The 23,543-nt window shown below is 50.3% G+C and overlaps 1 long non-coding RNA gene across 4 annotated transcripts in view; it reads right to left on the minus strand.

Moving 5' to 3' along the window:
* Positions 1–5,522: 5,522 nt before the first annotated feature.
* Positions 5,523–23,543, minus strand: part of LOC144331123 (uncharacterized) — a 75,397-nt gene continuing 57,376 nt past the window's right edge. For 2 of the 4 annotated variants that reach the window (XR_013398060.1, XR_013398059.1), the window contains 4 exons: positions 21,607–21,637; positions 14,149–14,232; positions 11,119–11,261; positions 5,523–9,239 (listed from right to left, as the gene is read on the minus strand). This is a non-coding gene — a long non-coding RNA (uncharacterized LOC144331123). Of the gene's footprint in view, positions 9,240–11,118; positions 11,262–12,448; positions 12,724–14,148; positions 14,233–21,606; positions 21,638–23,543 lie in introns of those variants that run through there. The other 2 variants (XR_013398061.1, XR_013398062.1) reach the window with 2 other exon arrangements.

Here is a 23,543-nt window from a genome sequence, read left to right on the forward strand (position 1 = left end):
GTGGAGTGGGGGAAGCAGGCCTACCTGAAGTGAGTCTTTCCTAGGGGAAGGAGGAAGGGTTGCATTTTAGGTACACCCACACAGACTACCACCACCACCGCCGCCGCCACCACCACCAGCATCACCACCAGCACCACCGCCACCACCACCACCACCACAACTTTGAGTGAAAGTCTCCTTTTTCTTTTCCTGGTAAAGAGAAACAGAATAATTTTCATAATTTTTTGGAGCTGTAGACTAAGCCCTTTACTTCCCAGGTAGGGAAACTGAGGCTCAGAGAGGTGAGATTCTGCACCCACTGTCACACAGCAAGCAGGGCATGGGGCCAGAAGCCTCCCCGCCGCTGTGATTCAAGTTGTTCCTCCCCAGCCAGGCATTACTACGCAGAAGGGAGAGAAAGGCCTCTGGAGGGAGCAAAGTCATGGCTCCCCCTCGCCTGGCTGCTCCCAGGAGAGAAGGAGCTGGGGGAGCAGCCTGTCCTGCGTGGTCCCCAGGGAGAGTATTTGCCAAGTGAAACAGCAGGGAGGCACAGCAGAAGCAGCAGTCACAATATTAAGGTCCCTCACGGTAAACAGGAGCTGTGTTGTTCCAACATCCCCCGCCACTCACCTGCCCCTCCCAGAACTACCCCTCGTGGGGAGAAGGGCGCTGCCTCCTCCCACGGGGCTCTCCTTCCCTCTCCAGAGATCCCAGCACATACATAGCTCCCTCCTCAAAACCTGGCAGCTCTGAGACCAATAATGGCAGCAAACACTCACACAGGCCTTAAGGGAGGCTGGACCCCCGTCCCAACCAATCTCAGACAGGGTACTCACATGATCTCCACTACAACCCGGCCAAGCAAAGGCTGACAACATCCCCACTGCGAAGAGGAGGACACTGAGGCTCAGAGAGGGGAGGACACTTGCCCCAGGTCACAGAGCTGGGGAGTGGCAGAGCTGGGAATTGAATCCAGGCATTTTTCCTCCCTTAGCCTTGGCTGTGAGGCTGGGGAGGTAAAGGGCCTGATCCAGGCACTCTGCACCCTCCAGGGAACTGAGGCAGGGAGAGACAGTCACAGCTGTGCCAGGAACAGAGAGAAGTGGAGGGCCCGGATGGCGGGGCAGCCTGCAGATGGGACCTTGTAGAGGAAGAGCCTGGGCTGTAGGGCACCCAGAGGAAAGAGCGTGAATCCAGAGGGATTCTGAGAACCAGGCCCAGTCAGGGGGCAAGTAAGGGGTCTCCGATTCAGAGCAACAGCAAGAAGGCATTTCAGGCACAAGTGACAGCAAAGGCTTGGCGATGGAATGTTTCACTGCACAGAATGCTTTATCTTTGGAGTCCTGGTGCCAGGATGGGGGCAATGATGCTGGAGAGGTAATGAAAGTACTGGCCACACTTCCAGAGCATGCACAGGCCAGGTGCTGGGCAGGTACCAGGTAACTGGCACGCACGGCATCACCCAGCCCTCACCACAGACTAGGGCGGTGGCTGGATTCTCACCCATCCTGCAGGGAGAAGCTCCAAGCTTAGAGAGGTGAGTGCCTTGCCCCAGGCCAGCTGCAGAGGTGGTCAGGGTGGAGCAGGGTTTGGGTCCAGGCGATCAGGCCCCGATCCTGCTCTCTCTTCCACACCGTCCCATCCCCACACCAAAGGCAGCACTTAAGAACATAGGTTGGAGAAGCAGAAACCAAGGCACGGAGGAAAGGAAGGGGCAAGGACAAGGGCACAGCAATATGAGGCCACACCAGGACTCAGTCCCTGCTCCAGCTTCCCATCTTGGGAAAAGGGGCAGGGCTTCCTAGAGGCCCTATTGTGGTCCATGTGCCAGGGTGAGGGGATGGGGAGGGCGCAGGGAGCAGGCCGGTCACAAGCAGCTGGGGCCACCGTTAATGTCATTCCTGGGGTGATGATGAGTGATGCAAAGACCCAGGCAGCGGCTTGAAAAGATGATCCCATCCCTGCAGAACTGCCCCTGTAGGGAGAGAAAGGGTCCCTGCTCCATGTCAAGCAGCGAAGCTGTATCATTCATTCAGCTGACGTTGCCTGAGACCCTGCTCTGAGCTGGCCCTGGGCCTACCACTGTGCAGCCTCGTCCAAGCCCTTCCCCTCTGTGGGCTTTGTCAAAGGGCTGGACCAGATCCTCTCACTGATGCATGCATACGTGCATTCTCTCCTTCCTTCCTTCATTCACCAAGGGCAATACGGACCACAAGACCCAGGCCCTACTCTCAAGATACCCAAGGCTCCCTTTCAACACCAAGAGTTCAAGTTTCCCAGTGCACTGAATAGAGCCCAGCCTGCGGGTCCAGAGACGGAGACCTGGGTTCCTGTTCTGCCTGCCCTTGACTTCCCACATGACCTTGTTTTATTCTTGCATTCCACAGACATTTACTGCACGCCTATTATGTGCCAGTCCTGAACCCTGGGGCAAGCGTTAGTCCACAGAACAGTCAGAGGTCCTACCTTCCTAGAGCCTTCGCTGACTGGGGAGACAGACTATACAAAAAGAAAAAAGTAGCCTCCCCGCTGAACCTCAGTTTCCCCAACCTTACAGTGAGATAATGTCAGGTGGGACTGATGAAGCATGTACTATGTGGCAGAACAAGATGACACCAGCAGCCAGTCACCGTCTATGCCTCTAACTTGATGTGGGACCTCAGGAAAGGCCCTTCACTCCTCTGGACTGCGGTTTTCTTATCTGGCAGAATGGGCATGTTGCATTTCTGTATCCAGTTTAAAAAATATATCATCTATTCTTCATCACCTAAAAGCAAACATGGATTTGAGTACAGGAGGTCTGAACCCTGCCCACAAGCTCTTTCATTGATCCCTCCAGTCTCATCTCAGCTACTCCTCTGTGATCCCCAAATCTGACCCCTCGCTACTCTCTCTGACCACTCCTGCCTCTGAACATTTGCACACACTGCTTTTTTCCGCCAGAATGCCCATCCTCCAGCTCTTTTCTCTGCCTGGGTGATCCTTTAAGGTCCAGCTCCAACGGAACCTCCTCGGTTACCTTTCCCAGCTCCCACTTTACCCCAGACAGAAAGAGATTCCTCCCTGGTGGTTGGTCAATTTGTTTTCGTTTATTCTGAAATAAAAGTTTTAAAAATGCCCATGATAAAAATTTTGAACTGTTCATTAAGATGTAAAATAAGATGTATCTCCTTCCAAACCTCTCTCAATAACAAAACTAGCCCCTGCTAGTGTTCTGTGTTCTCCCAGAATATAAAGACATATATATGCATATACAGTAATAATAACAGCCAATGAGGTCTTACTCTGGGCCCAGCTCTTTTCATGTTCTGTCTATATATTAGCACATGAGACCTCACAGCAGCTCTATGATGAGACGCTATTATTAGTTCCAGTTTACAGCCTAGGTAACGACTCCCAGAGAGGTTAAGTGACTTGCCCAAGTCACACAGCGGGTAAGTGGTAGAGCCAGGGTTCACATCACCTGTCTCTTATACACAAAATGTGTTCATACACAAACTGCTCTGCTCCTTGCTTTATTTTGCTGAAACTGCATGTCTGAATCTCTCCATATCGGCACATATCTCCATACCTACCCCATTCTGTCCTAGAGCCGTTGGCATGGAAGCACCACGTCTCACACACTTAGCCCCTTCTGACGGACGTTTTGGGGGTTTCTAGTTGCTGTTGCAAACTATTTTGTAACCGTCGGGCTTGCATCTGTATCTTGATGCACTTTTACAAACTCATCTGTGGAATGTGGCCCTGGAACACCTGGGCCAAAGAGCATGAGATTTTCAAGTTTTGATAGATGTCGGGGGTGGGGGGTATGTTTGCATTCTCACCAAGGCTGATGTGCCCATGGTGTGGGTACCCACTTCTAGGATGCCCAGGTTGGATGTTGGCCCATCAGGGTCCCCTCCCCAAGCTGAGCTCACTCATGGAGGGGCTAGCACTTTTTCTCCCCCAGAACACATGGATGGAGCTGTGGAATTATTTGAAGGAAGATCAGGACCTTTTAAGGAGAACCATCTGGAGTCAGTTTCATGCAACAAATGGCAAGAATTTTTTTGGCACCTACTATATGCCCAGTTTTGGTATACAGGAGGCAGAGATCAACCAGGGTTCCCAAACTCAAGTGCCTGCTGGGGCCAGGCAGGTGGCACAGAGGAGAATAATATGGGCTATGTGAAGGGAGGCTGGGAGGGTGCCACAGCTCAGTGCCAGCCAACAGCTGCCAGGTAAGAACATGGGGTGGGGAGCCAAATCTGACCATTTTTCCAGAATGCCAGAAATCTGGATATTTTGATGAATTTATCCTGACTCTCAGCTGGACACCTGGCACTTGAGGACTCCATAGTTATTAAATGAATAGAAGAAAGAAAAAATAATTCCAGGCTTGGCAGGGTGACCCATGCCTGTAACCCCAGTGCTTTGGAGGCTGAGGCAGGAGCATCACTTGAAGCCAGGAGTTCAAGATCAGCATGGGCAAGATAGTGAAGCGACCCTGTCCATACAAAAATAAACAAATAAAATTAGCCAGGCATAGTGGTGCACAACTCTAGCCCCCAGGTACTAGGGAGGCTGAGGCAGGAGGATCACTTGAGCCCAAGAGTTCAAGGCTACAGTGAGCTATGATTGCACCACTGCACTCCAGCCTGGGCAACAGATCAAGGGTCTGTCTCTTAAAACAAAAAAAATAAGTGAATTCAAAAAATCAACCTCAAAATATGGAGGAATATTCATCTTGTTTCCCCATCCTACCTTCAGTAACCTTCAAAAAAGCAAGGATCATACCTTACTCCAAATACGTGTCAATTATCCAAAATTACTTAACTGTAAGTATGTGTGATTAGTCTCCATGATTCCATGTTGTGGGTGATCAAGACTGAGATACACCACGGTGCAATGCCTGGGCTTGGACAGTGGGTTTGCTGATCCTTCCTCAAGCGTCACTACCTCAGGAGACCTGGGGCAGAATGAAGTGTGCCTTCAAGGTTTGCCTTCCAAATGTGCAGCAAGAAGCCCTTGAGGCTGAGAGCCCACGAGCAGGCAAGAGCTGGACAAGCTGAGGCAGAGAGAGGGCAGTGACAGTTTGGACACACTCCAAGAGGAAATCACCTGGGCTGGGAGCAGGAGCACCCAGGGAGCCTGGAGCTCAGCCTCCATGGAGTTCCGTGTCCCCAGACAATGCTCTTTGGCTCTCAGTACCTCAGTTTCCCACATATAAAGGACATATTTACCATAACCATGTAAGTTATCAAACAAACCAAGAGCTATTTCTATATTTAGATTAAACCATATGAAATTGTTATTTGGTCCATCAAAAATATTTAAATATTGGCAGCAGCACTCAATCCAACCTCAGAATATCTGCAGGACATTGGGCGTAAATTGGGACTATCCTGTACAATCCGAGACATGCGGCCACCCCATGGCTCATGACCATGCCACCTGCTTTTCCCCACTTACTTGCAATCCAAAGCCCCCCTCCCACCACCCAGCCCCTCTGTCATTAGGCTGAGGTATAAAGATTAAGTTAATGGCGGGCGGAGAAAATCGGCTTTGTTGGCAAATTGTCTCTGATATTTATTTTGAACATTAAAACGAATCATTCGGACTAAAGAGGGCTGTAGTGCGTGGCCCATTAAAATGCATGCATTATGTATAACTCTCCCAGCTTCACCTCCAAGTATTATCAGCCTAAAAAGCAAACATGGTTTTTAAAGCCCCTTGTTTACGACATCCCATGACAGCTGATTAATGGCCACACTTTCGAGATCTGAAAGCTTAGTAACCCAAGCTAGAAAATTCAATCTTATTCTAATATAGATGGTGGGGGGGGGTTAGTGAGAGGAGGGGGAGAGTGTAGCAAAACAGGAACAGAGCAGAGCTCTTCACAACAGATGCAAGCAGAGGGTCATAATCACAGGAGCAGTATGAGCTGGGGCTTCTCACGGGGCATTGTAGTGTTTCCTAGGGCTGCCACAGCAAATTACCACAAACTTAGTGGCTTAACACAACAGAAATGCAACCTCTCACAGCCCTGGAGGCCACAAGTCTGAAATCAAAGTGTCAGGAGCACCAGGCTCCCTCTGAACGCTTCAATGGAGAACCTTCCTTGCCTCTTCCAGCTTCTGGGGGCTCCTGGAGATCCTTGGCTTGTGGCTACATCACTCCAATCTTTGCCTCTGTCTTCATAACACCTTCCTCCCTGTGCCTCAGCGTCTTTTCTGTTGCTTATGAGGACACTTGCCCTTGGATTTAGGGACCAGCCTAATGCAGAATGATCTCACCTTGAGATCCTTACCTTAGTTGCATCTGCAAAATCCTTTATTCCAAATAAGGTCATATTCTGAGGTCCCAATAGACAGAACTTGTGAAGGTACCCCATTCAACTTCCAACCTGCTGCAGGTTTCTTCCGACTCCCAGCATGGCCCTCCTTTTCTTAGGATGGTCTTGGGACCAACCAGGCCTTCAGGTTCTACCAGATCCAAGGAAGCTCTGCCATCTGTCCACACTTGCACATCCTCCCTGCCACCTCCTTAAGTCTGGCTTCAGCCAAACTCAGCACTAGCGTCTCTGCTGCCTCACTCACCCCCTTCCAGTGTGCCCCCTTTAAGGAGTCCATCTGGTCCTGTTGCTTCTCCTCTTGGCCACACAATTACTAGGATGGCATCTTATACTTAGCCTTCATGGCCTCTTGCAGCACTTCATTAGTACGGTTCCTTGTTTTGTCAACACTTACATGTTAGACTGTTATGGCTATCATATCCCTCCCGGAGCACTTGCAAAAATTCCAACCACCAGGCACAGCCCTGCGTGATGGGTCTCGCCCCTCCACCGCAGCCTCCTCTCCTTCCCTCCTCTCCTCTGATCACTTGCTGGGCTCCAGCCACAGCAACCTCCTTCTATTCCTCCAGAATGCAAGCCCAGACCTTCCTCAGGGCCTTTGCACATGCAGTTTTCTCCGTCGGAAGTGCTCTTTCTCTAAATCTTCCCCATCTGGCTTAGGTGCACCAAGCAAGACTCAGTTTAGAGGGCACCTTCTGGGAGAGACCTTTCCTGACCCTCTTTCCACCAGTCCGCACAGCAATCACTCGTCCCCTCTTTTATTATCTTCATAGCAATTATCACTACCCCAGGTCATCTGGCACCTCTGCTTTCATTTTCATTTTGGTTTTGGTTGCTTTCTGATTTATCCTCTGTCCTCCCCAACGAAAAAAGTAAGCTTCCTGCAGACAGGGACCTTGACTGTCTCTTTCTCTACTCTCTCTCGGAGGCCCAGGATGCTTCCCCATCACCTCTGCCATCTGCTGGATGAGCAATGAGGGTTTGTCTTCCACAGATTCTATAAACTCCGTGAGAGGATTAGTGTGATTAGTGTGTCCGTGTCCCTGGAGCCTGGCTCGGTTTCCAGGACAGAGCAAGCTCTTCACAAATTCACTGCCTGTAGCTCTCTCTGTGTTATAGGTGAGAAAGCACCCTTGGGAGAACTTCTAAGATCATCCAGGTTTTCATCTAAAGGCAGCACTGTCAGCTTCTCTCTCTCTCTCTCTTTCTCTCTCACAAATACACACACACACACACACAGTCTCTCTCTCTCACACACACACACACAGTCTCTGTCTCACACACGCACAGTCTCTCTCACACACACAGTCTCTGTCTCACACATACACACACTGTCTCTGTCTCACACACACACACACTGTCTCTCTCACACACACAGTCTCTCTCTGTCTCTCTCACACACAAACATATACACACACACACTGTCTCTCTCTCTCACACACAGTCTCTCTCTGTCTCTCTCACACACACACATTCTCTCTCACACACACAGTCTCTCTCTGACTCACACACACACTGTCTCTCACACACACACATACACACACTGTCTCTCTCTCACACGCAAACACACACATACTGTCTCTCCCACACACACACATGCACACACAGTCTCACACACACAGATACACACACTCTCACACACACACACACACATACTCTGTCTCTCTCTCTTTCTCTCTCTCTCTCCTTGGAAGTCCCCTACATTTATTCACATGTTCCTTTTTCTAACATTTACTGTGCACTTGCTGTGACTCAGGCTCTACTCTGACCGTGGAGGTGCGATGCTGAGCAAGCCAGTGCAGCCCTACCCTTGCAGAGCTGACATCCTGGTGGAGACACCCCTTTTTGTCTGTACCTATCCTAAACCATCTCTGGCAGAGCAGCAAAACACACCCCTTTTCTGAGTCTTCGTTTCCTTACTGTCTGATGGGAGCAAAATCTAACCGATCAGGCTGGAGGCCCCAGCGCCAAATGAGATCTGAGAAATTATTTTGGAAAAGAGAGTCCCCATAGTGTCTCTGGCCTGTCCCTTTTCCTAGCCCCGCTCTGCTCTCTGACTACACCCTCTCCTGTCTCTGCCCATATCCTAGTGTCCCCATAAGACGGACAGACCTGAACTCAAACCCACCTCTGTGTGTGAACATAAAAAATCACCTAGCCTTGCAAAGCCTGCACTTCCTCATCTGCAAGATGGAGATAATATTGTTCACACACCACTGTGGGAAGGATAGAACGGGACATGCTTCATAAAGTTCCTGGCAGTCTCCAGGCACTCAGTCATGTTTCTATTCCCCTGGAATACCCTCATTCCTCCAGCTGCCTAACTCCTGCTCATCCCTCAAAGTCCAAGCCAAGTGCTCCTCTCGAGAAGCCCCCTGACCCCCTTCCTGGAGTCCCTCACGTGCCCACCTACTGTCCACACGGCCCAACCCTGTTAGCCACTCTCCATTTTCCTCCACGGCACACGTTTGGAGCAATGATCAGACCACTCCTCAGCATCCCCTGCAGTGCCTGATGCTGCTGGACACCCGGCAGGGGCTCAGAAAGAATTGTGATCACATCCGCTCCCTGACCACCTACTCCCACCAGGCCCTGTGCCAGGTTCTGGGGGCACAGCAATGATGCGGTTTCCAAGCCAGAGGCACTCACATCTAGGAAAGACGCAGACACACTAGCAAACCCCTCCCGTGCAGTGTCACACAGGAGAAATTGGGAGGTCTTCCTGGAAGAGCTGGGCTTTCAAGGAGCCCTTCTTGGCTGAGTGAAAACATTCACTGTATCAATGTGTTCCTGGAAAGGTTCAGAGCGATTAGCGTTCCCACTGGCATCTACAGTCAGTCCACGAGTCCTTAATCCTGACTTCTTAATTGGTGACGGCTAGGTTCTGGTTGTCTGGTCCCTGGTTCTTGATCATGTAATTTAAGATCTGTGAACACACAAATGGGATAGAATCAGAGACTGTTTACTTCTGGGACCTTCATGCCAGTAGGACGGTTGCTGACCTCAGTCACCCCTTCCTTACTAGGTTTGTTTGAAAAACTAGAATTGTGGCCGGGCGCGGTGGCTCAAGCCTGTAATCCCAGCACTATGGGAGGCCAAGACGGGCAGATCACGAGGTCAGGAGATCGAGACCATCCTGGCTAACCCGGTGAAACCCCGTCTCTACTAAAAAAAATACAAAAAACTAGCCGGGCAAGGTGGCGGGAGCCTGTAGTCCCAGCTACTCCGGAGGCTGAGGCAGGAGAATGGCGTGAACCCGGGAGGCGGAGCTTGCAGTGAGCTGAGATCCGGCCACTGCACTCCAGCCTGGGCGACAGAGCAAGACTCCGTCTCAAAAAAAAAAAAAGAAAAGAAAAAAGAAAAACTAGAATTGTATTGCTTATATATTTTCCAAAACACTCAAAAGGCAGAATGTTTGTCTTGAAAGCTGTTTCTTATCTAATATGAAAACATTTTATCCACACCGTCAATGTCATTTTCCCCATTTGTTGGAGAGGAAGCTGAGACAGAGAGAGGAATGACAGGCCCAAGTTTCCCCAGTGGATCAGTGCTGGGCCAGGGCCAGAACCAGACACCTGTCGTGCAGCCCAGGACTCTACCCGCATCCTCTGCCCTCATACCAGCGCCCCTGGGAGGGGAGGCCCTTGCTGTGGGTTCATCTTAATCAACTCTTTCCTCCCTCCTTGAGAGGAAGACCTTCTCCCTTCCCAGCCAATGGGGAAGAGCAGCCCTTCCATCTTCTGCAGGCCAGGGAGGGAGGCGAGGTGACGCCAAGGGATGAAAGCGGAGCTCCCAGCGAGGTCTGAGAACTGATGGAGGGTTGGTGCCACCGCTGAGCTTGGGAGGCAGTCTTTAGCTTAATAACTGTGAATTGGGGGCTGCAGCTGTGACACAGCCATCCCGGCCCCCCACAGGGAGACCGCCGAGCTGAGCTCTTAGCAGGGCCACCCCTCCCAGGGTGCCCTTTGTGGGAAGAACAGCAATTGCCTGCTTTTGATGTCTGTTCTTATCTAGTCACTGGAGCCGCAGCCCTAACAGTCATCTCCTGGTATCTGTCCCAAATGCAGGAGCCATTCACACCACCCCTGCTGGTCCCTGCAGGCCCCAGGGTCTGTGTCATCAGGACATGCCACAGAGCTGGCCAAACTCGGTACAGCTCCGGTGGTGCAGGCTCACATGCATTCTGCCCACCGGCAGAAGAATGACAGCAGCCAGGTAGTGAAACCAGGGCCCTTAGCATAAAACCCAACCTCCTGGGCTGGCACTCGAGACTTTCCCATTCTCCAACCCCAGCCTGGCTTCCAGCAGTCCTGGCTATGCTGTTCTCCTTGTCTAGAATGCCACAGCCCTCACCCACTGCCATATCGAAGCCCTCTACCAAATCCTAGCCCTAGAGTCTGCCACCAGGAAGACTTCCATGATTGCTCCAGGCCACCAAGCTGTCCCTCTCCTGTGAATGGCAATAAAACTTTCTGTCCCACTTACTTCAGACTTATGACATGTGTGTCTTATTTTCATTTCATTAGTTATCTTTCACGTAGGCTCACCAAATGCTGACCTGGGCTGTGAGCTCCAGGGGAGCAGGGACTTAGTTTGATTCACCTCTGAGTCCCCAGGGCATTGCATATGGCTTATCACAAAGTGGCACTCCACATATATTTGCTGTTTGCCTCAATTGGGCAGATAGGCCATGCCAATTTAAACTCAAAGGAGAAAGATGGTACGAATTCGTTCCACAACTGAATTCTAGGATATCTAAAAAGAAATGCAGGTTATTTCTTTTGTGCACATGAACAGAGACTTACCTCATGCCTCTTTCTAGAATCCCCTACCCATTTTTCCAGCTGGAGAACTCCTGATCTACCCTCAGTGCCCAGCTTGAACATGAGTCTCTCCAGGAAGCCTTCTTGGAATCCTCCAGGCTGACTCATCACGTCCTTTTTATGACCTACAGAAAAACCTGTGTTTGAGTTCTGTTATGGGCTGAATTGTGTTCACCCCAAAAGATGTGGAAATCCTAGCCCTGGTATCTGTAAATGTGACCTTATTTGGAAATAGGGTTCTTGCAGATGATCAAGTTAAGGTGAGGCTATTAGGGTGGCTTTAATCCAGTATGACTGGTGTCCTCAGACACAAAGACAGAAACACATAGAGGGGAGACAAGGTGAATACAGAGAATGCCATCTACAAGTCAAGGAGCGCCTGAGGCTACCAGAAGTCAGGAGAGAGGCATGAAACAGATTTTCTCTCAACCCTCAGGAGGAACCGAACCTGCTAACACTTCGATTTCTGACTTCTGATTTTCAGAGCCATGACACAACACATTCCTATTGTTTAAGCCTCCTAGTGTGTGGTACTTTTGTTATGGCAGCCTTAGCAAACTCATACAAATTCTGCATTTGCCTCTTACTAGCTGTCTGACCCTTGGCAAGCTACTGAAATCTCTGAATCTCAGTCTCCTCTTTAAAACGGGCACGGCAAATCTCCTTCAAGCCCCCTTCTCTTTTCCCATCACCACACAACCAACCTACATTCCCAGCAACCCTTGCAGGTAGGTGTGACCAGGTGGTTAAGTTCTGACCCATAGACCAGGGGGTGGAAGCCATCTGCCCAGCCCAGCCCAGAAACTCTCCACACAGTCCTCCACACTCACTCTCGCTTCTTCATCTGCCGGCAGAGAACCATGTGGCCCTCGGAGGTGGCAGAGCTACAAGATAGAAAGAACCTGGGTCCCTGATTGACTGCAAGGAGGCTCCCCCTGTGGAGCACTATACTGAACTAGTTCATAAAATGCTGAAGTTTATGCAAAAGTTGTTAATATACTCTAATATAAATATTAGTCAGGTAATAGTCTCATGAGCATCAGAAATGTTATGGTAGGCAGTTAATACCATGTTTTTAATATGTTGATACTCGAACTGCCCCACCATCTAACACAAACCAGCATAAAATAGGGTATGAAAAATGCTCACTGAATTTTTTGTCAGTTAAAGAGCACTGCCATGGGTGCAACTGTCCGGGGCTGGTGTGGCAGGCAGTAAAGGAATTCACCAAGACAGTCATAGGTAAAGAAAGGCAAATTTATTAGAGAAAGGGTTGCAAAGGTGCAAAGGGCTGCACAGCAGAGAAGGGGCCGTCTGCAAAGGGGCTGGAGGGAAGTTTTATAAGGTCATGCTAGAGAGGTTACATGTGGAACAGGTGTTTGGGAACAGGATGTTGTGCTAGCAGGTTGTTTGTGATGAGCTGTCTCCCAGAACAATTGTTCTCCCCCGCCTAGAATTCCTTCCTCCTTGTTGCTTCCTTATCTTGTCAGGATTCCACAAGCACTAGCATCAGGAGTTCTTGGTTGGTTCCAGCTCTGCCCCAAGTTTAGGCCAAAGGCTTAACTCTTCTGGCCCTCAATTTCTTTGCTTATGAAATGAAAGGGTTAAATAAGACCAAAAATCACATCCATGCTACAGCTCACTCATCAATGAAAGCTTGCTTTCCCCCCACCCAGCCAAGACTGCCTCAGAATCCTTCTTAACACAGAGCCCTAGAGAGCCCCTCCCGGCGTGAGCTGGCCCTCTAGACAATACACATTAGCCATCTCTGAACACCCGCAACCCAATTCTGGAACTAATCTGCCTCAATATCTACTCTGGGGGTAAGAACCTCAGTCTTCAAACTCAAGCTTACAGGAAGAATCCCATTTAGCCTTTTCCATAAATCACTGTAGCTTTGAATTCTGGAGCCCTCCTTCTGCAATGCTCCCTGGAAATGTAACCCTAGTCCATCACGGCCAGGGGCTCTTCCCCGCAGGCAAAAATTATGTGAAGGTCACAGAGTCTTACACAACATGTAGGCTTTGGGAAGACCTTGGGGTCTCAGGCCCCTCTGCCTGCTTCAGAAACAGTCGCTGTTCCCAGCCTTAGTCTTTTTAGGTGCCCTGCACTCTGCTTTTGTCCCACAATTGGGGCTGGAAACCTTCAGGGGTGCTGGAAATCACTCAGCCATTCCTCCGGGGTTGCTGCAGGGAGAGGTGGGGTCCCACTACTTACAAAACCTGCACCCACTGGAGACATCTCCTGGGGCCAGGAAGCACCTTTTCTCCCTATTCCTATTTCCCTTGGAGCTCTCCCTTTCCCCTTCTTCCTCCTCCCACCTCCAGCATCATCCCCTCAGGGTTGGCTTTAGAAAGGAAAGCCAGGGGAAAAAAATTGTCTTATAGACAACTCCTCTTTCCTCTTGGCCACAAGCTACCCCTAGGTGAGAAAACTGGGAGCGGCTGCCTGATTTAAAATATATATATATATATGTGTATCTCTGGGATTCAAAAAATATGCAGCCTCAAGCTGAGAAGGTAAAGGCATTAAGTATTGTCAGGACAAATGGGAACAGGCACATAGTTGCCCTTGGAGGTCGTCGCCTTTCTGATCAGTTTTACTTTTTTTCTATATTGATTGGGCAGAGTCTGTACTGAGCTTTGATGTCCCCCAAAATGCCAGTGAGAGGTAGAGCCAGGCATAGTTTGCCACGACACTTTGTGCTAAGAGCCCTGGGGTCACATCGCATGCAGGTGACCCAATCAGGTGGGAGATGTGTCACCGTCATTTCATATAAATGCTGATTATTGTAAATGAGTTATTATTTTTACAACTGTCACTCCCATGCTGATATGCTTGCTCCCTTTAGTGGGAGCAAAAGGAGTAGGGGTATTTCACAGCCATTTCTGGGGAAATTCCACAGGACCCAGTGGGAGAGAACCAGAGGTCTTAAAGTCAAGTGTCTCTCCGGCCCAGGTAGACTCCAGATGTGTGCAGCAGGTGGGGAGCCCGGGACTGGAGCACACTCACCTGCCCAAAGGGCATAGCCGCCACTCAGCCCCCTCAGCTCCAGGGTGCTGGCCATCACTGCGGCTGGAGAGACTTCTCATTTTTCTAGAGAAAGTGAAAATTCTGAATTATTAGTATGCAATCTCTGGCTTGTGAATTGTTGATAGTTCAAAACTTTAAACACTGTGAGATGAAACAAAATTCTTTTCAAGGTGGAATTTGACCCATGAGTTACCGGATGGCCTCCACCGGCACCTAGGAAGCACCTCGTGTAGGTGGAACTTCGCTGGTGCTGGTGCAGGGGTTTGGCTGACAGTTGTGGTGCTATGCATGTGTGCATGGGTGTGTGAGGGGCTAGTGGGAGGCTTGGGTGAGTTCAAGTGGCAGAGTAAGAACAGATAAGAGTGAGGGGCAAGGTTCTTAAAGATGCTGGGTAAATGTCACCTCCTCTTTGAAGCCTCCCTGCATGCAGCCTCCACTGTCCCCTACTCCATCCTCAGGCAGAAGTAGTCCCTGCTCTGCACTGCCCCGCCCCCAGTATTTTGCATTAAAATTAGTCATCGATGTGTCTAAATATTACACAGGATGCCGAGGTTGGTAGATGGCATCTCTTACTGCAGGTCAGTGAACATGCTGAGGATGGCAGGAATGAACGAATGCATGAACAACTTCTCAATGGAGCATCCACTAAAGGCAAGGGCCCTGCTTGCGTCTCTGCACACCTGATTCTGATTCCCACAACATGGCTAGGTGGGCACAGCTACGCACAGGTCCGGGGAGCAATGCATTCCCCTTAGCCAGGCAGCCTTGCCCAGCCTTGATGTGGTGAGGCAGGTGGGACCAGGCCCTGCAGAGGCAGAACCACTTCCAGTGCCACTGTGCGGTGGACCTCCCTGGTGGGCTAGGCTGAGGGCAATCTCTTCAGTTCTATTCAAGTGGAATCAGTTCTGTTCCACTTGACAAGCATGCATCAAGCCTGCTTCCTGCATGAGCCCTCAAAGGGCCGAGGAGCGGACACACCCAAAAGCCCAGGCAGTGGCACTTCTTGCCTTGCTGACTAGCTGCGCTGGGGGAGCAATGCAGGAACAGAACACAGCTCATTGTCAGGCAGAATAAGAGCACTGATGTCCTCTCGCCTCAACCCAGCCCTGCCAGCTACTGCTTTGGTGTTATCCCTAGGCAAGTGACTGAGAGCTCTAGGCCTCAGCATTCTCATCTGCAAATTGGGAGTGATTTAGAACTTATCTCAAAAGGCTGATGCGAAGATGAAATCATACAGTGCTTGGCCCAGGCCTGGCTCATATTGGGTGCTCAATAAAAGGCACTGTTAGGAGTTTCATTGATCTCACTCTTCACACATTGTTTTTGTTTAATCAAGAAAGGCTGTGAAGTATCACTGTTGCACCATTTTAGAGTTGTGTTAACTGAGGTCAAGAGAGAGGGCCTGCCCCAGTTGCCCAGCTAGTGGTGGAAGGACCGGTGCTTCACCTCCCTTCTCTGGACCAGGCATTCCATCCTCTGATGCTTATGGTCCACTCTCTTCCCCTCCTCCTAAAGCTCCATGATGCACTGTCTCATGTGGCTGCTGCATGCTCCCTGGGGGTCAGTCTATCTTGCCGCCACAGCAATTCTGTGTCTATTCCTATGGTCACACCTTCCTCAACTCCCTGTCTCCATGTTGTAGGCCAAGGAGTAGGCTTATGGAGTGGAGGATGCAGTTGCACTCCATAGAGATTCACCAGTGGGCCCAGATTCCAGCCTCAGAGAACTATTTTTTGATTTTGCTGTGCATGAGAATCACCTGGAGGGTTTTTAAAAACCTTGATTGGTGGACCCCACCCCCATAGTTTCTGATTCAGTAGATCTGGGGTGCAGCTGGAGAATTTGCACCCCTGGTGATTCTGATGCCACAGGTCTAGGTTAGAGCCAGTGGGAGAAACAGGCCCAAGATATTTGAGTAATCAGACAAAGATGCAAACTCAAGTCATATCCCAGCGAAGGAAACAAACAGGAGGCTGAGACAGAGAATACCAAGGAGAGCATTCACTGCTCATAGGCTGGTCAGGGAAGGGGACAAGGGCAGGCAAAGCATTTCTGGCAGAGGGAACAGCACCTGCAAAAAGGCCTGAGTTAAAAAGAGCATAGGCCCTTGGATGGATCAGTGGCCAGAACGTAGTTAAGTGAGGAGAAGGGTGGGGAATCTGGGGTCAGAGGTAGCTGGGCCTTGGCTGTCTAGCTGGACAGCATTTCTGGCCTCTTGTGTTTGTGACTGAGGTCTGGAATGCGGGTGAGAGTGATGTCTGCCGCTTCCAGTCTGGCACATTAAGAACATCCTGGTTCCTTTTTCCCTCCCCACAGTGTGCACCAGAGAGATGAGGACAATGCCCTGTGAGGAGATGGGAGAGAAATCAGAAAGAGGGCCCCTGGAAGACTGTGAGGGCCGGGTCAGCCCGCCACCTGGACATTATTCTTCTAGCTACTGATTTGGCTTATTTTTGTCTCGGCAGCTGAGCTTACCATTGCTAATAAAGCCCGTTCACCTAGCCCTGGCCTTAAGTCCTATACAGGTCCTGGCTGGAGTCCTGGGATTCCAGCTGTTTCCTGTGTGGGACTGACTGCGGCCTCTGGCAATTCACATGGCCTCTCTAGGACTGGGATTTGCAAAACTGCCTCCAGGATGGCTTAGACCACAGCCTCTCAACCTTAGACGGCAGGACTCAGAACCCCACAGAGGTTTGTTCAAACCAATGGCTGCAAGAATCTGTATTTCCTTTTTTTTTTTTTTTTTTTCTGGAGATAGTCTCATTCTGTACCTCAGGCTGGAGTGCAGTGGTGTGATCTTAGCTACTGCATTCTCTGCCTCCTGGGTTCAAGCAATTCTCCTGCCTCAGCCTCCTGAGTAGCTAGGATTACAGATATACACCACCACACCTGGCTAATTTTTGTATTTTCAGTAGAGATGAGGTTTCACCATGGTGACCAGGTTGGTCTCGAACTCCTGACCTCAAGTGGTCTGCCTGCCTCGGCCTCCCAAAGTGCTGGGCATGAGCCACCGCACCTAGCCCAAGAATCTGTATTTCTAACAAGCAGCCAGATGATTCCGATGCTGCTGGTCTAGAATGCTTTAAGAGCCACCATAGACCAGACATGGTGGTTCATGCCTATAATTCCAATGCTTTGGGAGGCCAAGCCAGGAGGATTGCTTGAGGCCAGGAGTTTGGGACCAGCCTGGGCAACATAGTGAGTCCTTGCCTCTACAAAAAGTAAAAATGAATAAATAAATTAGCCAGGGATGGTGGTGTGCACTTGTAGTTCTAGCTACTCCAGAGGCTGAGGCAGGGGGATCGCTTGAGAACAGAAGTTCAAGCCTGTGATCATGCCACTGCACTCCAGCCTGAGCAACACAGCAAGACCCTGTCTCAAAAAAGAAAAACCTCACTGTCTTATGTCATCTAGCCATAATGTCATTTAAACTCGGGAGGTAAACACCATATGTGTAGGCAGGCCCTGCCTTGAAGGAGTCAGAAAAATTCACCAGATCTGAGATGCAAAAGGCTTAGATGAGGAAGGTGTGTGTCCCTCTCAGTCCCCTGCAGGAGAAAGACCACCAATAGGAAAGTTGGAAGTCCTGAATTCCATTTCTAACTTGACATATACTCAAAGTCCCCGAGCCTCAGTTTCTGTATCTGTAGAACGGACAGACATGACACCTACTCTCTATTCCTCACAGGATTATTATACGAGTCACATGGAAGAATCAGGATGGCTGGGTGCCTCCACCAGTCCCGGAAGGAGAGAAAAAGCATAGTCCTTCTGAGAGCTCCACATCCCTCTTGCACGACAGTGGGGGCCTATGTGCTGAGGATGGGGGAGTAAGAAGCCAGAAGGAGCCTCGGTCCCTGACACATGGGCTGTCTTTCCAGCCCTGGGCTCCACACCAACAGACTTCTTTACATGAGGAAGAAATTAACTTTGATGTGGTGATGTTTGTTTCATGCATCTGAATCATAGCCCTCTAGCTCTAGGCACTGCTCCAGCCTTCTGCTCCCTCCATCTCATCTGAGAGCAGTTTGCCTTTACTTTTCATCTAGTAAAGGTGAAAGATCGTTGTGATTTTGATGGTTGTCTCAACGACCGGTATTGGATATGGCAGAAAACCCAGGTGGCTAATATGCTGAGAGCCACTCACACCCACTGGGAAACTTGTAGTACTCTGGGAGAGGCTCCCTTCAAAGGGAGCTGGGAAGATGCAAGAGGGAGATGGTCAGCCTGCAAGGCTGAATGGTGAGCAAGGTCACCTCCCCCATTTCATCCAAGAAGGGCTTCTCAACCCCACTGCTACTGACATTTGGGGCTGGATGGTTCTCTGTTGTAGGGGCAGTCCTGCGCACTTCAGTGTTTAGCAGCATCCCAGGCCTCTACCAGCCAGATGCCAGTAGTACTTCCCCAGTTGTAACAATCAACAACGTCTCCAGACATTGCCACGTGTCCCCTGGGGGACAAAATCACCCCTTGTAGAGAATCACCGCTCTAAAGTAGCAGTTCTCCCCTTAGCTTCACAGTGAAATCTCTAGGGAGCTTTAAAAATATTTACTGAGACCTGGGTCCCACACTCGAGATACTGACTTGATTGGTCAAGGGTGTGGCTGGGTATCGGGACTTTTTGAAGTACACCAGGAAACTCTAGTGGGCAGCCAAGGCAAGAAGCACTGCTCTTATTCTTCCTTGGTAGTCAGTTGTCATGGTAGTGGAGAGAAGGCAGGGACTGGGGGGACGGTGATGTGCTGAGCCTAGAGATTCAATAGGCCCATGAGAGCCAGGACAGGGACAGGCTATCATCTACCCCCAGGATGTCAGCCTACATTAGAACATAAAACAGTCTCCGATTCTGTACACCTGACCGGGCTCTGCCTTCTTCAAGTTCACCCAGGTCCCAGGGTTAATCCAACAGGACAGGGGTTCTAGTGAAAGCAACAAACCAACTTGGCCCTTCTTAGCCCATTTCCTCACCTTTGAAACAGGGAACTGTTTTCAGGTGGTACCTCCAGGCATTTCTCTGAGGCTCCCTGTCAGCGAAGGCACTTTGACAAGTGATTTTGACAAGTCATTAAAAATGAGTACCAAGAGGCCCATTCTTCACCTGCCAGGAGCCCTCCCCAGTTGGTCTCTATAAGTCTCGAGCCAGACATGGCGGGCTCCATCTAGGCATGGCAATCTTTATAGGGTTGGTATGGAAGGCATCATACCCAGCTGGAGCTGGCCAGGAGCCAGAGTACAACCATCATTTCCCCAGTTCATGGACTAGTGGGTCCAGGACCGACTCACAGGCTCCTGGAGGGCTTAGTGTGGCCTAGAAGTAAACAGGGAAAGGGCTGGACTCACTGGGTCAAGCACTAGGCAGGGTGTCCTGCCCTGTCTTATGTCATCTAGCACTGTTGTGCCAGATGGACACACTGTTCCCATGGAATCAGTGTGTCCGAGCCAGACAGTTGACCAGGTCCAGGCCTTTGTAAACGCAGGAGCATGGACCAGTGCTGAGCCACTTGCATCCACACTACCAGGGAGCTTGCGGAAGACAGTTCCAGGCCTCACCTCCAGAGATCCTGATTCTAAGCCTGGAGTAGTGCTGGGGAATCTGATTTTTCAAACTCCCCAGGTGGTTCTGACACAAGGTCTAGGAAGAACACAATCCTAATGCATCCTTCCCAGAGAGGAAATTCCCTACGTTATCATGCCCAGGATGTCAGCAGCCTGTGCTTGGTCACTTCTTTGGCCTGCCCAGATCTCTATACCATACGGCATCTTATCTTCCCCGTTCATAAAAGACCTCACCATCAGGAAGCACTATAATGTCTTTCTTGGCTCAGAGAGGGTAAGTGACTGGCTCTGGGTTGCCCAGCAAAGTGGATGCAGAATGGGAACCAGAAGCTGGTTCTCTGCCTGCCTGGGCAGTGGCATTGCAATTCAACCAGCACGGTTGGCACCTACTCTGTGCCAAGGCCCACAGCAGCCTGGGAAGTGCGGGAGGCTGTTTATGCAAACTGACAGCCTCTGATCCACATAAGCGCCTGCCTCCAGCTCAGCCTCTAATAATAGCTCTTCCTCGGAATTCCTCCTGTCTTGGTGGCAGCGGAATATTTAGACATATCAAAGATTCTCTCCCCTTCTTTCATCGGGCCAACAGTGATATGAAAAGAGTACAATAAAAAGACAGGTCTCTATGACAAGCTTCAGAGAGCAGCCAATTCCCTGACATCCCTCAAGACTCCAATTGACTCCACGCTCTCTGACGGGAGTCAGCGCGGTTACATAATAATAACACCTTCCATTTCCGTGGCGCTATTATGGGGCTTTCACCAGAGTGCTTTCACACGCGCTCGCTTATTGAGCCCACAAAGCATCCGGGTGGCAGGCAGGGCAGCGATGCTTCGCCTGGTTTTACAAATGAGAGAATTACAGTGCACAGAGGTTAAGTGACTTGCCTAAGGTCACACAGCAAGTGAGTCGCTGATTGTGGAGTCCTCTGGCAGGTGGCAGTCTCTAAATCATCTTCTCAGAAAGATAGAGAAGGGTCCTCCCTCATCAGTGGGCCCAACTGTGTCCCAGCCTCCTCTCTCCTCTCAAATCTTCTTCCAACCCTGCTCTCCAATCACACAGAATTCTTCTTGGTGTCCCCAAACCTGCTATCCTTTTAACACCTCTGTGTCTTTGCACCTTGCTCCCCCCACCTCTGCTTCTTCTCCTTCCTCTTCCTCTCCTCAGGACCAGCTTCTCTTTATTCTGTTGCACCACCGCCTCCTCCAGGTAGCCTTCCCTGATGCCCACCTGACTGAGCCAGGCACTCCTTTCTCTGTGCATACTTCTGTCCTGTATAGTACTGTATTACAGTCAGCAACCTTAGCATATCCCTCACCTAAGAACCCCCTGGACTAGTGAGCTCAGGCTACCATAACAAGATGCCACAAACCGGGTGCTATAAAAAATAGTCATTTCTTTACCCCCCTCTGGAGGCTAGAAGTCCAAGATCAAGGTGCCACTGGGGTTGGTTCTGAAGTGGGCTCTCCACCTGACTTGTGGACTGCCACCTTCTTGCTGTGTCCTCACATGGCCTTTGCTCTGTGTGCTCACAGAATGAGAGTGAGCTTTCTGGTGTCTCTTCCTGTTCTCATAAGGACACCACCAGTCCTATCAGGTTAGGGCCCCACCCTTACAACCTCATTTAGCCTTCATTACCAATTTTTAAGTAAAATCACATTAGGGGTTAGGGCTTCAACATACAGATTTGGGGAGTGGATACAATTCAGTCTGTAACACCCCTCAAAAGTGACGACTGGGTCTGGCTCTTTTCCAAGGAGGTGGTGTCTAGTCAAGGCCTGGCCCACAGTGGGGCTGAATAAATGTCCGATGCAGAAATCCCTTTTTACCAGTCCTTGATGTCACCCAACATCTGTCTGACAACCCTGACAACGGGGAGCTCACCATTTCATTACTGGTCAATGGCATCATGACCCTATGGGAAAGCAGAAGAAAGAACAGGTATTAGAAGGAGCAAGATTAAATGAAAAAGTAAATAATAGCAATAAAAGAAGGAATAGGTAAGAAAATGTAGGGCTGGGTGCAGTGGCTCACACCTGTCATTCCAGCATTTGGGGAGGCCAAGGTGGGAGGATCGCTTGAGCCCAGGAGTTCGAGGCTACAGTGAATTATAATTATGCCACTGCTCTCTAGCCTGGGCAACAGAGCAGGAACTCAACTCAAAAAAGAAAAGAAAATGTAGTAGGAAAGAAATTGTACTATCACCTTATAACATCTGCCCACAAAGCCTAGTTCTTCCTGCTGAAGCCATTGGAAAAGTCATCTGTCATTCTTGTTATTGGAAAATAGCGTCATTCTTTCCTGAGTCTTGGCTTTTCGAGCTCATCACTCTTGGCTCATCCAACAGCCCAACAAGTGCCCGCCCCTTGTCTGCATCCCTGTTCCCATGAACCCAACCCAGATCTGTGTGTGGAGCTTAACAGAACCACCCAGAAGCACTGCTCTGTAGGCCCTTCTTCCTCACTGCTTGGGACAAAACGCAGGCACTCTTAGGCTCTTGAGGTTTATAGCAAGGCCACGCCTTGGAGATGATCTGTTCCCTCGCACAGTGCCTGCCCAACACAAGGAATCATCTCAGATGCAGGTTCCTCCAGGAGATGCTCCTGATTCCCCCTGAGTGCCCCCAGCACCCCAGCACTCCCTTCTTGTGTATAGCATAAATCCCACACCAGTGTGCATGTTGCCAGTCACCTATCCCCGCCACCGGGGTCCTTGAGGACAGAGTCAGTGTCGTGTTTCTCTCTGGGCCTCCAGCACCCAGCCTAGTTGGAGGGTCTTCATCTGAGACATGAGGAGCCACAGTCCCTGCCACAGGAGGCTGTCCCCTGAGCAAGGACACAGGCTTGGCAGAATGGCCAGGAAGCCTGCGTGGGACCAGCCCCTCAGAGCTCACATGGGTGGCCCCCTGGCCTTTCCTCTCACCCTCACCCCCAAACACGCTGCCCATGGATCTCACCACTTACCTGCGGCTGAATTTTAACAAATACTCCAAGAGATAATGGTTAATTTCACAGAGCCGTGAGTGGAGGCTGTTAACATGTTAATATTATTTAAATTGTTTTACATTTTCGACAGTTTGAGCTGCAAATATAAATGTTTTCTGTGCTTTCCACGGAGCTGAGCTCACAAAAATGATTGATGAGGCACCCAATATGGAATTTCCCACTTTAAATTAAGAAACACGACGTGAAGGCAATGAGAAAAATACTACCCCGCCATATGTAGTCCCCGTAGCTAAATCCTCAGCACGGAGCCTGGGGCCAGATCGTTTGTCCCTCTGGTCCCTAGTGGCTGCGTGGCCCTGAGTTCCTCGGTTCACCTCCCTGGTCCTCCTGTCTTCTTCTGGAAACAGAGATCACACCTACCAGACCGAGGCACCCCAAAGGTTCCACAGTGGGCTTCAGTTAGCAGGCACTTACCACAGCTGGCACTGGGCACTGGGTGTTTCCTCTGTACCGCGTCCCCTGCCCTCCCGGCAACCACCTAGGTATGTGCCATTTCATACCCATTTTACACAATGTGCCCAAGACCACACACCCAGGAACCGGGGGCGCCTGACTGTCACTAAAGCCCGTGCCTCCCACACCTTAGTAGGTAACTAATAAATGGTGTTTCTTCCCCACATCCCACCTTCCTCACCCACACCCACATTCCAAACCCTCCCTGGGCCTCTGCTTCCCCATGTAGGTAATCTCAGTGTGGCCCAGTTCTAACTTTGGCTCCATTCAAAGGAAAGATGAGCTAACGGTGAAAGCTCGGCCTCCACATGCCCGAGGCCAGCCCAGAGGGGCATGGGGAATGTCTTGCCCATGTCCCCACTT

This window comes from Macaca mulatta, chromosome 9 (genome assembly GCF_049350105.2).
Source record: "Macaca mulatta isolate MMU2019108-1 chromosome 9, T2T-MMU8v2.0, whole genome shotgun sequence".
NCBI lineage: Eukaryota > Metazoa > Chordata > Mammalia > Primates > Cercopithecidae > Macaca > Macaca mulatta.